Source organism: Bubalus kerabau, chromosome 11 (genome assembly GCF_029407905.1).
Source record: "Bubalus kerabau isolate K-KA32 ecotype Philippines breed swamp buffalo chromosome 11, PCC_UOA_SB_1v2, whole genome shotgun sequence".
Lineage (NCBI taxonomy): Eukaryota > Metazoa > Chordata > Mammalia > Artiodactyla > Bovidae > Bubalus > Bubalus kerabau.
Genome location: NC_073634.1, coordinates 40,082,997 through 40,095,229, shown reverse-complemented (window position 1 = coordinate 40,095,229; position 12,233 = coordinate 40,082,997). Strand labels below are relative to the sequence as shown.

At 46.2% G+C, this 12,233-nt stretch overlaps 1 protein-coding gene across 4 annotated transcripts in view; it reads right to left on the bottom strand.

The window, feature by feature from the left end:
- The window catches only part of SPTBN1 (spectrin beta, non-erythrocytic 1), a 212,922-nt gene that overhangs the window by 69,129 nt on the left and 131,560 nt on the right, over positions 1–12,233 (bottom strand). The gene's annotated exons all lie outside the window — the stretch shown is intronic.

Sequence of the window (12,233 nt, the reverse complement as noted above, 5' to 3'; positions counted from 1 at the left end):
GCGCTGGCCAAGCCCTGGGAGAGCAGGGCATGGGCCTGAGGAGACTTTGTCAAATATGTTCTGAGACCCTGGGCTCAGTGTCCCCTTCCATAGAGTGGACGACCATCATTTCCAAGCTTTCATGGAAGCTTGTGGAAAAAGCGTTCGTGGAAAAGGCCACTGCTGGTTTACGGTCTAAAGTGGGGCAGTTGTACATCTAAATCATCAAGGAAACAGGATTAAGCTTTCCAAGCCTCAGTAATCAGTCTGTCCAAGCCAAAGCCAGAAACTCTAGACCCAACTGCCTAGAACAGGCCCTTCGCACCCCATACAAACAGGCTTCCCATCTCCTTGCTCTGCAGAGTGTTTTAAATGCAGGCCATTGCAGATCCTCAATGGAGAGCCATGGAGTGTGCCCAGGCCACTGATTCAAACTCCTTGACTGTTCTCTACAAAGCTCAGCAGAGAGCCACAGAGTGTGCCCGGGCCCACCAACTCAAACTCCAACTGTCCTCTACCAAGCTATCCTTTAATCACATACTCACCCCACGCCAACAGCATGAATTTGTCCTGAAAGGACCCAAGACTTCCTCTTTCCTGTGTGAGGCCCAAGCCCACCAAGAAGAAACTACAAGAAAGGGAGGAGACTCCAACAGCGTTTTATGTATTTCTGCACCACCGAGTGACAAGTAAAAAGCAGCCTTGCTGATGGGGTGTGTACTTGGTGGCCTGGGTGTTCTGGGTTCCTAGGATGGCCAGGGGGCCCTGGGAATATCTGCCTGGAAGGTTCTGCTAAGGCCTCCACCCACCACAGGGAGGAAGCTAGACAGAGACAAGTCTGTGTGAATCACTCAGTCGTGTCTGACTCTTTGCGACCCCATGGACTGTAGCCCACCAGGCTCCTCTGTCCACGGGATTCTCCAGGCAAGAATACTGGAGTGGGTTGCCATTTCCTTCTCCAGGGGATCTTCCTGACCCAGGGATTAAGCCCGAGTCTTTTGCACTGCAGGCCGATTCTTTACCATCTGAGACAGAGACAAGAGACGAGCCTTTACTGCTGCCAACCAGGCAGGTGAGGCCACCGGGGCACCTTCCAAGATAGCTGCCCACCTGCACAGCCAACAGCTTGCCTAGCCTCAACCTCCAGAGAGAACAGCCCACCAGAGGAAAAGAGGGCCTTCCCCCACAACAAAGGCCTACTGAAAACAGACAAAAGATCAAAGAGGGCAGGACTGACGGAACAAGGAAAAAGGCAGTGAGGGCCAGACTGGAGACTGAAAAAGGAGCTGCGCCAATAACATCATGATCGGTGGCAGAGAAAAGACCCCATGCATTATTAATCACATAATCATCCTGATGGCTGGTATCTTTACAACAGGGACAGGGGAGCTGCATTTTTTGGCCTTAGGTTGGCTGTTCTGAAAGAGCAGGTCCAGAGCAGAGCACACAGACACATGAGGCTTCCCCTCGGGGCATGCCACAGATGGAGAGTGACTTGTGGCTCAGAGGTGTTCAGGGTCAGCTAATTTCTTTCTAAATTATATATCTTTTATGTGCTACATGGTTGGAAATGTCTTTAATAAAGCTCTTGATGGTATCCTAGGCTGTATAGGCTGTAATTAAAGGGTCTGGGGCTCCATGTCACTACCACACCCAGCCTCTCATGGGGACAAGATGGAAATGAAAACCTGCTTGAATAAAGTTATTCCTAAATCAACAAGTACCACATGTGCCCCCAGGCAACTGTCACTCCTTCGGGTGAATCTCACCTTATAGAAACACCTCCGGCTGCTTTCAGGTTCTGAACGAAGAGGTTCCTTTACTAGGAGACTCTGAGGATCTCCTTCCGGAGACAGTCAGCCACCCCTACAGCACCCTGTCCCGAGGAGTCAGAGCCCAACCCCAACCCTCGTTCTTGAGAAGATGCAAACAATGAGGCCACAGGGGGATGGAACAGAGGGAGCTGAGCGGAAAGAGACGAGGCTGAGGCTCTGTGAGGGGGAGGCTCTCCAGGGCGGCTCAGGTCCCCGGGACCTCCAGGAAGAAGCGGGGAAGGAAGAGGAGAAAGAGAAGTTCAAGACCAAATCTAAACAGAAAGAAGGAGAACTTGCTCTCCAGCCCCCTCTCCCACATCTCGCTCTCTCCTCTGCCTCCAGCCTCAAGAGCAAGCTCTGCGTGGCATGAGCGTGCTAGAAAAACTAGAGGGTTCAAGTTCCTCAGGGTTGCACCACTCACTGGGAAAGGCATGGAAGATTCCATCCAGGGACTGGTCCAGAACCAATGCCCTACGACACATGAGGGGCAGGAAATGGGCTCAGCCGAGAGACACAGAGCCGGGCCGGCTTAGCATGTCCTCTTACAATGGAGTAATTGGTGAACAACAAACATTTCTGAAGCCGGAAGGAGGGGAAGGGAGGGGGAAAAAAATCTCCCCAGCAGGCCAGCTGAGGATGAGGCCTCCTGTCTTTGGGGACTCCATCCTTTGTTCTGTCCTTCCCGGGAAGGGGCAATGACATCACCCCTGTACTCCCAATCCAGCAAGGCCGGGGCAGATCTGGCCAGACGCCTGCCCAAGGAGGAGCTGGGAGCCCTAGAGGCAGACAATGGAAGACAGTTCAGAGGTATGTTCCCCACTTCAAACTGCTTTTGCTGGGCCTGAGCTAAGTAAGGAGGCAGCCAGAGCACCAGAGAAAAAGAGTGCCTACTTCTAGTTCTACAAATAGGAGCAGCTCTGGAAAAGGGAGCCCTTATAAGCTCCACTTGATCTGCTTATTTAGGCCAGTGGTTCTCAACTGGGGGCCACTCTGCTCCTGAGAGCACATAAGGTGATGTTGGGAATCGAGTGGGTGGAAGTAAAGAGATGCTGTTAAACATCCTCCAGGGCACAGGGCAGACCCTGCAACAAGGAACTAACCAGGAGAAATCCTGGTTTAGACCTCTGGGCTTACATCAACTGAAGCTGACACTAGGACACCCCAGCTGGGGTACTATTCATTTATTCCCTTTGCCCAGGTCAAAGGCTTTTTGACCTGCATGGTGTGCTTGTTGGCTGACGGCAAAAGAAACTCCCTGCCCTCAGGCTCATTCAATTCCACAAAGAGCTGCCACTTTCTGGCAGGGTAGGACAGGCAGTGGGCTTAGTGGTGGTCAGTGTGACATGGGCATTTCTGTCCCCCATGCCATCTGCACCCTTCTTTGCCCTTTCAGGGCCACATACTGCTGTTAATCAATCCAAATCACGCCTGTATCTCCGCCTAAGAATTCACCCTGAGGAGCCTGACATTGTGGCAAATTCCCATCCATCTCTGCCCCAAACTCAGCAGTGGTGTCTGAAAGGAATAGGTACCCCATAGCTGCTCCCTGTGAATGTATTTCAGCCACGCTTGCCCTTCACCTCCAGCCTTACACTTACGCAGAGGGACTCACCTAAAGGTGGTTCTGGCATTCAATGAGAGGACATCAAAGTGCCTGGCACGTTCTAACTCTCACACTTTTCTCTCACCCTCTCCCTTTCCCAGCAAAGTAGCCTGTTCAACAACCCCAACCATTCAAGTAACTTACCAAGGATCATGGAATCATATCTCAGGGTAGAACAAGGCCTCGCAAGTCATCTGAGTCAACTTTCTTTTCTTTCTTTAAGTCTTTACTGAATTTGTTACAGTATTGCTTCTGTTTTATTTTTTTATTGGCCAGGGATCAAACCCACACCCCCTGCATTGGAAGGCAAAGTCTAAATCACTGGACCATCGGGGCAGTCCCTGAGTCAACTTTTTTTCAAAAGCAAAAACTCCCTTCTACTGCACCTGAACCAGCTATTTAATTTTTTTTTTTAAAAAGGGGGAACTGTGTATACACAGTAGCTGCTAAGTCACATCAGTCGTGTTCGACTCTGTGCGACCCCACAGACGGCAGCCCACCAGGCTCCCCCGTCCCTGGGATTCTCCAGGCAAGAACACTGGAGTGGGTTGCCATTTCCTTCTCCAATGCATGAAAGTGAAAACTCAAAGTGAAGTCGCTCAGTCGTGTCCGACTCTTAGCGACCCCATGGACTGCAGCCCACCAGGCTCCTCCGTCCATGGGAGTTTCCAGGCAAGAGGACTGGAGTGGGTCGCCAGTGCCTTCTCCGGTGTATACAGTAGAGCAGGAGGCTAATAGTTGTACAGAAAGAAAACAACTTGTTCTTTCTCTTTAAAATAACAATACCATTCACCACATACTTACTGTATCCCTGGTACCGATCTGTGTGCTTTATTCCCCTAACTATTCCATGGCGTGGGACCTATTAACTCTCCAAGGCAGGCTGGCTCCAGAGCCCAGTTCTCAATCACTACTCAATGATGCCTCTACCACAACATTCAAAAAAACACGTTTCAATGATAATACTATGAATCACCCTCATCTCACCATCGTAATCCAAGTTTATACTTTGTTAAAGGGTCCACTCCATCACTGAGCAGCTCCAACTGTTGGGGTGCTGTCTCCATCAAGACTAGATGGCTCCGTGGCCTGCTGAGGAAGCCTGCTCCACCTCTGATGCTATGGAAAATAGATCTCCTCACTCCTTCACGTAAAAGCCTTCAGGTCTGAACACTCCTCACTGATCCCTTTTTGCATGACAGTCACAATGTGGTGCACAGATTGAAATCCAAGATGGTACCTGAAGACCTGACCACCTCTTGGAGACCTAAATATCACCGCACACCTACCAATACAAGTTCGGACTTGAAGCAGCCACAGCAACAGCAGTCCAGAAGCATTAAGTGGGGATCTTTAATCCCCGGGTCGGGAAGATCCCCTGGAGGACGGCACGACAACCCACTCCAGTATTCTTGCCTGGAGAATCCCATGGACAGGAGTCTAGCAGGCTACAGTCCACGGGGTCACAAAAGAGTGACTAAACAACAAACATATCAGAGGTGCAACCCTCAGATACAAGAAAAGTGGGGAACCACATGAGGAAAGGGCAAAATGAAGCCCTAGCCCTCGGAGGGAGAGAGTCTGGTGAGGCAGTCAGTATGTAGGTGCAGGGGTTGGCAGTCAGAAAGGACTTGTAAGGCTGCTCTCAAAAATAAGTTTGCCAGGACCACAAATTCTACTGTGGAACCCTGAGAACCTAGAACTGAAAAGCAGTTCCAAACATGAAGATCCAACCAGCTAAGTCTTCTTAGCTCCACAGGCTCAGACAGGAACTAGCCAACCACCAGGTCAGTGAGGACCACTGGGAAGCAAATAAGAAACCCAACCTTGAGTGAGTAGCAACATTTGCATTGGCCTCTGATTGGAAGGGGTGATTTACATGTGACTTTCTAGCATGGTGCTCTTTCCTGAAAATAGAATTTTACAAGATGACACTATCATGCCTCTGAACAATAATTTACACTTTCTCAAAGCTCACTAACTCAGAAGACTAACGTGGTCAGGGACGTGGGACACCAGTGTGCTCTCCAGCAAAGCCCGAGGCTTGGGGGGTGGTGGGCTGTTCAGCGTCATCAGCCACCAGCGACACTGACTGTACTGGGTGTCCTTAGGTGTCACTCTATCTCTTCCACTGTTTAGGTTAAGAAGGATTAGGATCTTTTCCTCTGCTATCTAGATTCACTGTCTTTTGTTTTGGGGGGGGGGTGTGTGTGTGTGTGTGTACGCGCTTAGCTGCTCAGTCATGTCCAACTCTTTGTGACCCCATGGACTATAGCCTAATCTGAAATTTTCAGAAGACGTCTCATAGAAAGAGGATGAGATATGTAGAACAGAGAAACATACCTGCTTAATTTCAACCAAAGGGCTGCGAATATCCTCTTCATCATCGCCTTCTGGAAGCACATAACTGACTTTCTTTTTAGGGAATAACTATGATCAGTATTGGAAAGCTGGAACACTTTTTAAAACTAACTTACTCTAGAGAACTGACTCTAACTGGAAAAATGAACAGTGTGTTAGCATGAGTTAAGCTACAGGTTATAGAAATAGCTTTGACGAACAGAAGGGCATTGTGTTATGGAAATGATTGTACAGTATCTTTCCACAACACCCTCTGTACAGAAAGCTAAACATAACCATATTCACCATATGCTTCAGCTCTAGCTATGGAATGGGACGGATGGCAGCCAGGGATGAAGAAAGGCCTGGAGGCATGAAACCATCTCTGGATGGAAAAATAAGGGAAACACAGAAACAAGGACTGACAAATGCCTCCATTTATTATTCTCTCAATGACTGAATTTATACCTGACTGAAAGAAGGAAAATCTTTCTTCTATTTTTCAAACAGTCAGAACCTGTTGGTGTAACCCAGTGTTTTCTATCAGGATCTTCCTCAGGTGTGCTAAGATAGTCACCTATCTTAAATAAGAGTTGGCAACCATGTAATTTTTCTCTATATAAACACACAGTCAAGTTAGGTATAGACTTGGGTTCAGAGAAGGAAATGAGGTACAGAATGGAAGCAGAAATCAAAAGGAGACAAGACAATCATTCCATGAATACATCCCACAGGTAGCTACTTAAATCAACAATACTGTAGAGCAAGCTGAGTAAAGACTCATCTGAAGTGGAGAGTATTAATAAACTCCAGTATTTACAAAGTGCATACTTCATGCAGAACTCTCTACGCAAGACTTCCCCTTGATGAACTGAAAGCCTAGCTGGGGAAACTACATGGAAAGTTAAAAAATAACAAAAAATATTACAAAGCAGTACAGCTGCCATGAGGATGACCTCAGCAATTTATTTTTTGGGTGTTTGGAAGGTAAAACCCACTACAGTTAGGATGGGTTCAGGCCCCATCATCCAACAGTTACTGAAATCCCTTGCCTCGTGCTTTTCCTATCCTTACCCTTCTTAAACATCAGTGCCAGAATTGTCTCCTCCAAACAGTGGTGTTTCAAAGGCACCACTGCACCCAGCACCTTCAGTGTCCCCCAGCCATCTACAAGACAGTCCAACCTAAGCCTGGCATTCAAGGGTCCTAAGCAGCCTCTGGCAGGACACCTGCTTTCTCTGGGATCCTTCCCAATACTCACCCATCTCCCTGCTCAAATCCAACCCAAAAGATCCTTACTCATCATGTTCTCAACACTCACTTTGCACATTCCTTTCCTCCACCTTTGCTTACACCATTCTAACCTGGAAAGTACTTCTTTTAAGACCCAAGCCAAGATTAGTTCTTCTAAGAGGAATGTACTTTATGGGATGAAGTCTCTGTCTCTCTCCTCTGTTTATTATGTACCCTGTGTCCTATCTCCTTGTCTGTCTGTAACTGCATCCAGGCCAAGGACCCAACTCCATATCCGCTTAGAGCCTTAGCATGCGCTTGGAGACTGGTGGGTGGAGGATGCACAATAAACATTTGCTGAACATCCAGTGCCCAACAAATAAGCTCTCAAGTTACATCTTGTGGCTTCCACGGCTGGTTCCAACTGTTCATGAAGAAAACTGAACTGCAACTGTTCTTTGGGGTCTGATAAATGATAAAAATGCAATTTTGTGATACTGTCTTTCAGATAAGAAGGGGTCCAAAAGCTAATCTAAAAAGTAGTTTCACAGAATTTTGTTTCTGCTTTGTTTGGGGACAATTGCCACCACATGCCCATACAATAAGAGTGACGCTACAAAAACATAGAAGGGTATAATTATAACACTATTTCAACATGACCCAAACAAGCCAAAAGTCACAAGACTTAATTTATACTAATTTTAACAACTTATCCATTAAAGCCCAATTCTTGAGTTTTGTTTTTTTTTTTCTTTTCTTTTTAAAGAATTCTAACTCAAAACAAAAGAATACAGTAGGGTGGAGGCCCCATATGTGCCTTGGCTTGAAAAAATAAATAAATCATTTCCCAAGAGTGACATGCAAAATACACAGAGCAGGAAACCGGAAACAGGCAACTGGCTGAATTGATAATAGAGAATCAAACTGTTATCTTGAGGCAGCAAAAGGAAGGAAACTAATCTTTTGACTGAAGGCCCTGTGACGGATTAGTCTGGGGGCCTTTAATTTATGTTTGCTGATTTGTATATAAATAGAACTTGAGTTAAAATACTTTCCCAACAGTTTAACCAGCTTCACGGACAAAACACATGTAAACATCTGTTCTAAATGCATGTGTAGTAAATATGAAATTCTCTGCTAACACTTAACACTCTGATGTGTAGACTATAAAACAACCGTGAACTCCCCGTAACCCAGCGCCTACAGTTTATGTCAGGGGGCAGGGCTTGCAGCTTCCTGAGGGTCTTTCTTGTGAGCAGCACAGCCCGGCTCTGCCAGGGTGGAAACCAAGGCACACAGGGGGAAGCTCTGGAGGAGGCTGCAGTGATGAACTGAGAAAGCAGGCCATGTTCCAGGGCTCCCGCCCTGCCATTTTATCACCTCAAGGTGAGCCCCTTAAAGTCACAAACACCGACACCAAGGCTGTGGAGGAGCCAGAGGTGACGGTAGGGGCCAACTCTGAAACCAAGGCAGTAGCACTTGCCCTGAACAAGTGAACAGTAGCACTGACTCCCCTGAGATGAGAACCAGGGTGAACACCACCAAACCAGAAGGGACGAGGGAGTGCCTTGAAACACAGAGACACAACCTCAGGAGGGAATATTCTGAAATCATCTGCTCAACCTGCCTAGAAATTTGTGGCATGCTTCAAAACACCTTCACAGACAGAAATCCATCCCACTGGCTCTGCTACTCTCCATCTCTGTGCGTCAGGCCAGCAGGGACCAGCCTGAAACTGCAGCCAGCGAAATCAAGAGGGTGAGGGATGGAGTGAGTCCTCCTCCGCTCCTATGCACTGCTGGATGCTGCAACAGTACCTTGTTTATTATAAGCTGCCAGTTCTGACTAGACAAGCCCCGGAAAGGTTCTGGGGATTCTGCTGAGGGCATCTGGCTAGCAAAGGCACACCAGGATCAGAGCCTAAAGGAATCCCGAAGCTCCCACTCACATCCCCTCCTACTGCGCTTGCGGAAAACACGTTATCACCCCAAACAACACAAAAACCTCAGCCATCCATCTCGGCTCAGTTTCTTCATGACCAAAATTTAAAACAGGCATTAGCAAACTCTGGCCTTAGAGTCTGTTTCTGTACAGCCTGGGAGCTAGAGGGCTTTTTCATTCTTTTGAGGGTTGGGAAGGGTCACTGAAGGAGGATGAGGAGACAAGATAGAGACCCTGCATGGCGGCAAAGCCTATCATAGTTTCTATTTGACCTCCACAGAAAAGGTCTGCCGAGTCCAGGTTTAAAACATCTTTTAGAATATCCTTGGTCTCACATCCCATTTGCTAGCTTCTGTTTTCAAGGACATGCAGCTAGGCTGATGTGCTATGGCCACATGCCCTTTCTTTTTTAAGTTATTTTACTAGGACTCTGCCCACACATCAGGTCAGGTAGGGGCGGGGTGAGGAGGTGGGGGGACCCTCTCAGCTGAGGAGTATTTATCTGGTTACCACCACACAACAGGATTAACAGCGCTACCCCGGCTGTCAGGAGAGACAAGGCATGGTGAGCACCACACGCTGGAACTCAAGACCACACCTTCACTTCCTGTTCAAAGGATGAGGAAGGGCCAGGAGGCTGGGCCCAGATTCCATGCCCCCCCCCCCGCCCCCTGCACACGTGAACACACACACACCCCCCCCCCCCCTCAGGCTCTCGATTCTTACTCTGAAGGACATTTTATTCACCATCACCTCTCCTTCCCAGTCCTTCCTGGGAGATTACAAAATATTAGGTCAAGGTGAACTGAGGGTAACTTGTAATATACTCAAAAGATGGAACAGGTTTGGATCTAAAAAGGCAGTACATCCTTAATAAACTTTTATGCAGAATGCTCACATTAATACAGACTAACTAGGAGAGAATTTTCTAAGGGGCAAACATAATAGGTACACTAAAGACTTTATGAAGGTAATTTAATTGCAATATATGACGGTGTGTGTGTGGTATTACTTTTTCTAAGCAACAACTAAAGAAACAGTGAATAATATATTCTAAACCAGACTACTATATGGCACACAAATTCACAGGTAAAGGTAAAATTTTGCAAGTCATTGTTAAGGGCTTTTCCTGCAATTCATTTTCAAGGGCTTAAAGGGAGGTTTGTATTACAGGACTCTCAGGTATGTGTGGTAAGAGGAGTTTGCTATGCATCTTTTTTCATGTAATGAGCAAAAAAGGGAGCTATTCTGGACAGTACATTGAAAATCAAACAGCGCATGCCCTAGCTCTTGATGACTTTTCTATCTTCTCTAGTTTTCCAGAATTCTTCAGGTCAATGGTGCAGGGAGTAAAATTGAAATGTCTTTCATACACTAGAGTCACATTATTGTCAGATACTCAAGATACAAAAGGATACTTACTACTTGGTGTTTTCAGAGAGGCTGATGCTGCCAACAAGATGACTGCTCCAACTCCAGCCTCTTGGTCCAGTTCCTGATGCTAGTCTATACAGTGAGGGCGTCCAAATTAACTGTAATTCACTGAGGACAGAAAGCTCAGATCCAAAAGACTCTTGTTTTAAACCACACAAACAAGAATGAAGGAGCAAAGACCTAAAAGTCACCCTAAAGCTGTCTGCTTTTCACGAATAGTATAGCGTTTACTGTCAGAGGCAACAAGAAAACCCAGGTGGCACTATGGTAAAGAACCAGCCTGCCAATGCAGGAGATGTAAGAGACGTGGGTTTGACACCTGGATAGGGAAGATCCCCTGGAGGGAGGGGGAAGGCATGGCAACCCACTGTAGTATTCTTGCCTGGAGAATCCCACTGACAGAGGAGCTTGGCCGGCTACGGTCCACAGGGTTGCAAAGAGTTGGACACAACTGAAGCGACTTAGCATGCATACGTAGTGTTCACTGGGCTTCCCTGGTGGCTCACTGGTAAGGAATCCACCTGCCAGTGCAGGAGACGCAGGTTCAATCCCTGGGTTAGGAAGATGCCCTGCAGAAGGAAACGGCAACCCACCCCAGTGTTCTTGCCTAGGAAATCCCATGGACAGAGAGGCCTGGTGGGCTACAGTCCATGGGGTCCCAAAAGAGTCGGACATGACTTAGCACCTAAATGACAACAACAACAATAGTGTTTACTAATAATCATCTCTGAATGAATTGACTATGGAAGCGCCCATGTAACAAAAATCTAAGGTATCATGGAAGGCCTCCAAAGAAGGCTATGTATGTAAATTTAATCTAAAAAGAATTGGCATTTTGAAACAAAGAAGCCACAGTGATGCCTGTTATCACTTGTATCTATATAATAATGACAAGGTTTCACTTAGTGAGAAGAGAAGTTATATATAAAAACAAATGAAACAAAATTTTAAAACTGGCCAATTTTAAAACTGGCTTCTTTCCTGAAGAGCATTACAAATTAGTCACCTAAACCCCTTCTTGCCAGTAACCATGATGCACCGCAGAAACTATCAGGGATGAAGTGGCAGAATAATAAATTAAGTAAGGCTGTCTCAACTTCAGTGCCAAACTTCAAAATTAAATAAGCCCAAGCTTTCATGTGTGTTTGGGGAAAGACGTCCAAACTACACTTGGATTTCTAACTAGCAGTTGTGCCAAGATGAAAATACAAAATGCATAATGCTATAAAGATAAGCTCCTCTCTGGACTGCACTAAATAATTTTAGAGCTTAGCACTATTTTCTACACGATATCATAATGCATCAAACCCAAATTTCACTTCTTACTGTATATTCTTCATCGAAGAAGCAATAACTAAATGATAAATTCTGACCCAATCTTCGATTATATATTTAACTCAGCCAACTATTTTGCTGGAAATTGACTCCACATAGAACAGAAAATGGTCTACACTCTAGTATCTGACATTCAGCCATACAGGTCAACGGTCATTTTTTTTTTCCAACTTGGGTCAATCTAGCAACCAATGAGCAACGATTTATTGAGTAAATGCTATAAAGACATTGGAAAGAACACCTAAAAGTCCTGAGTTCTTACCTATGGTGATCGTTTCCTAATATATGCAAACATTAAATCATTATACAGAACACCTGAAACTGGTAATACTTTACACCAACTGCATTTCAATTTTAAAAAGCTTACCAGCAATTTTCAATTCCTTAAGAATTCATAGCACTAGATAACTGATGCCCATGCTCAACTACCATTTAGTTATTTTTAAGGTGTCAAAATGAAAAAGAGAAAATTATCACTCACAGGTTAAACAATTCTGCTAACTTCCTCTGTGGTTTTCCTCAACCCCACACATAGAATAAGTGGTCACACAAGA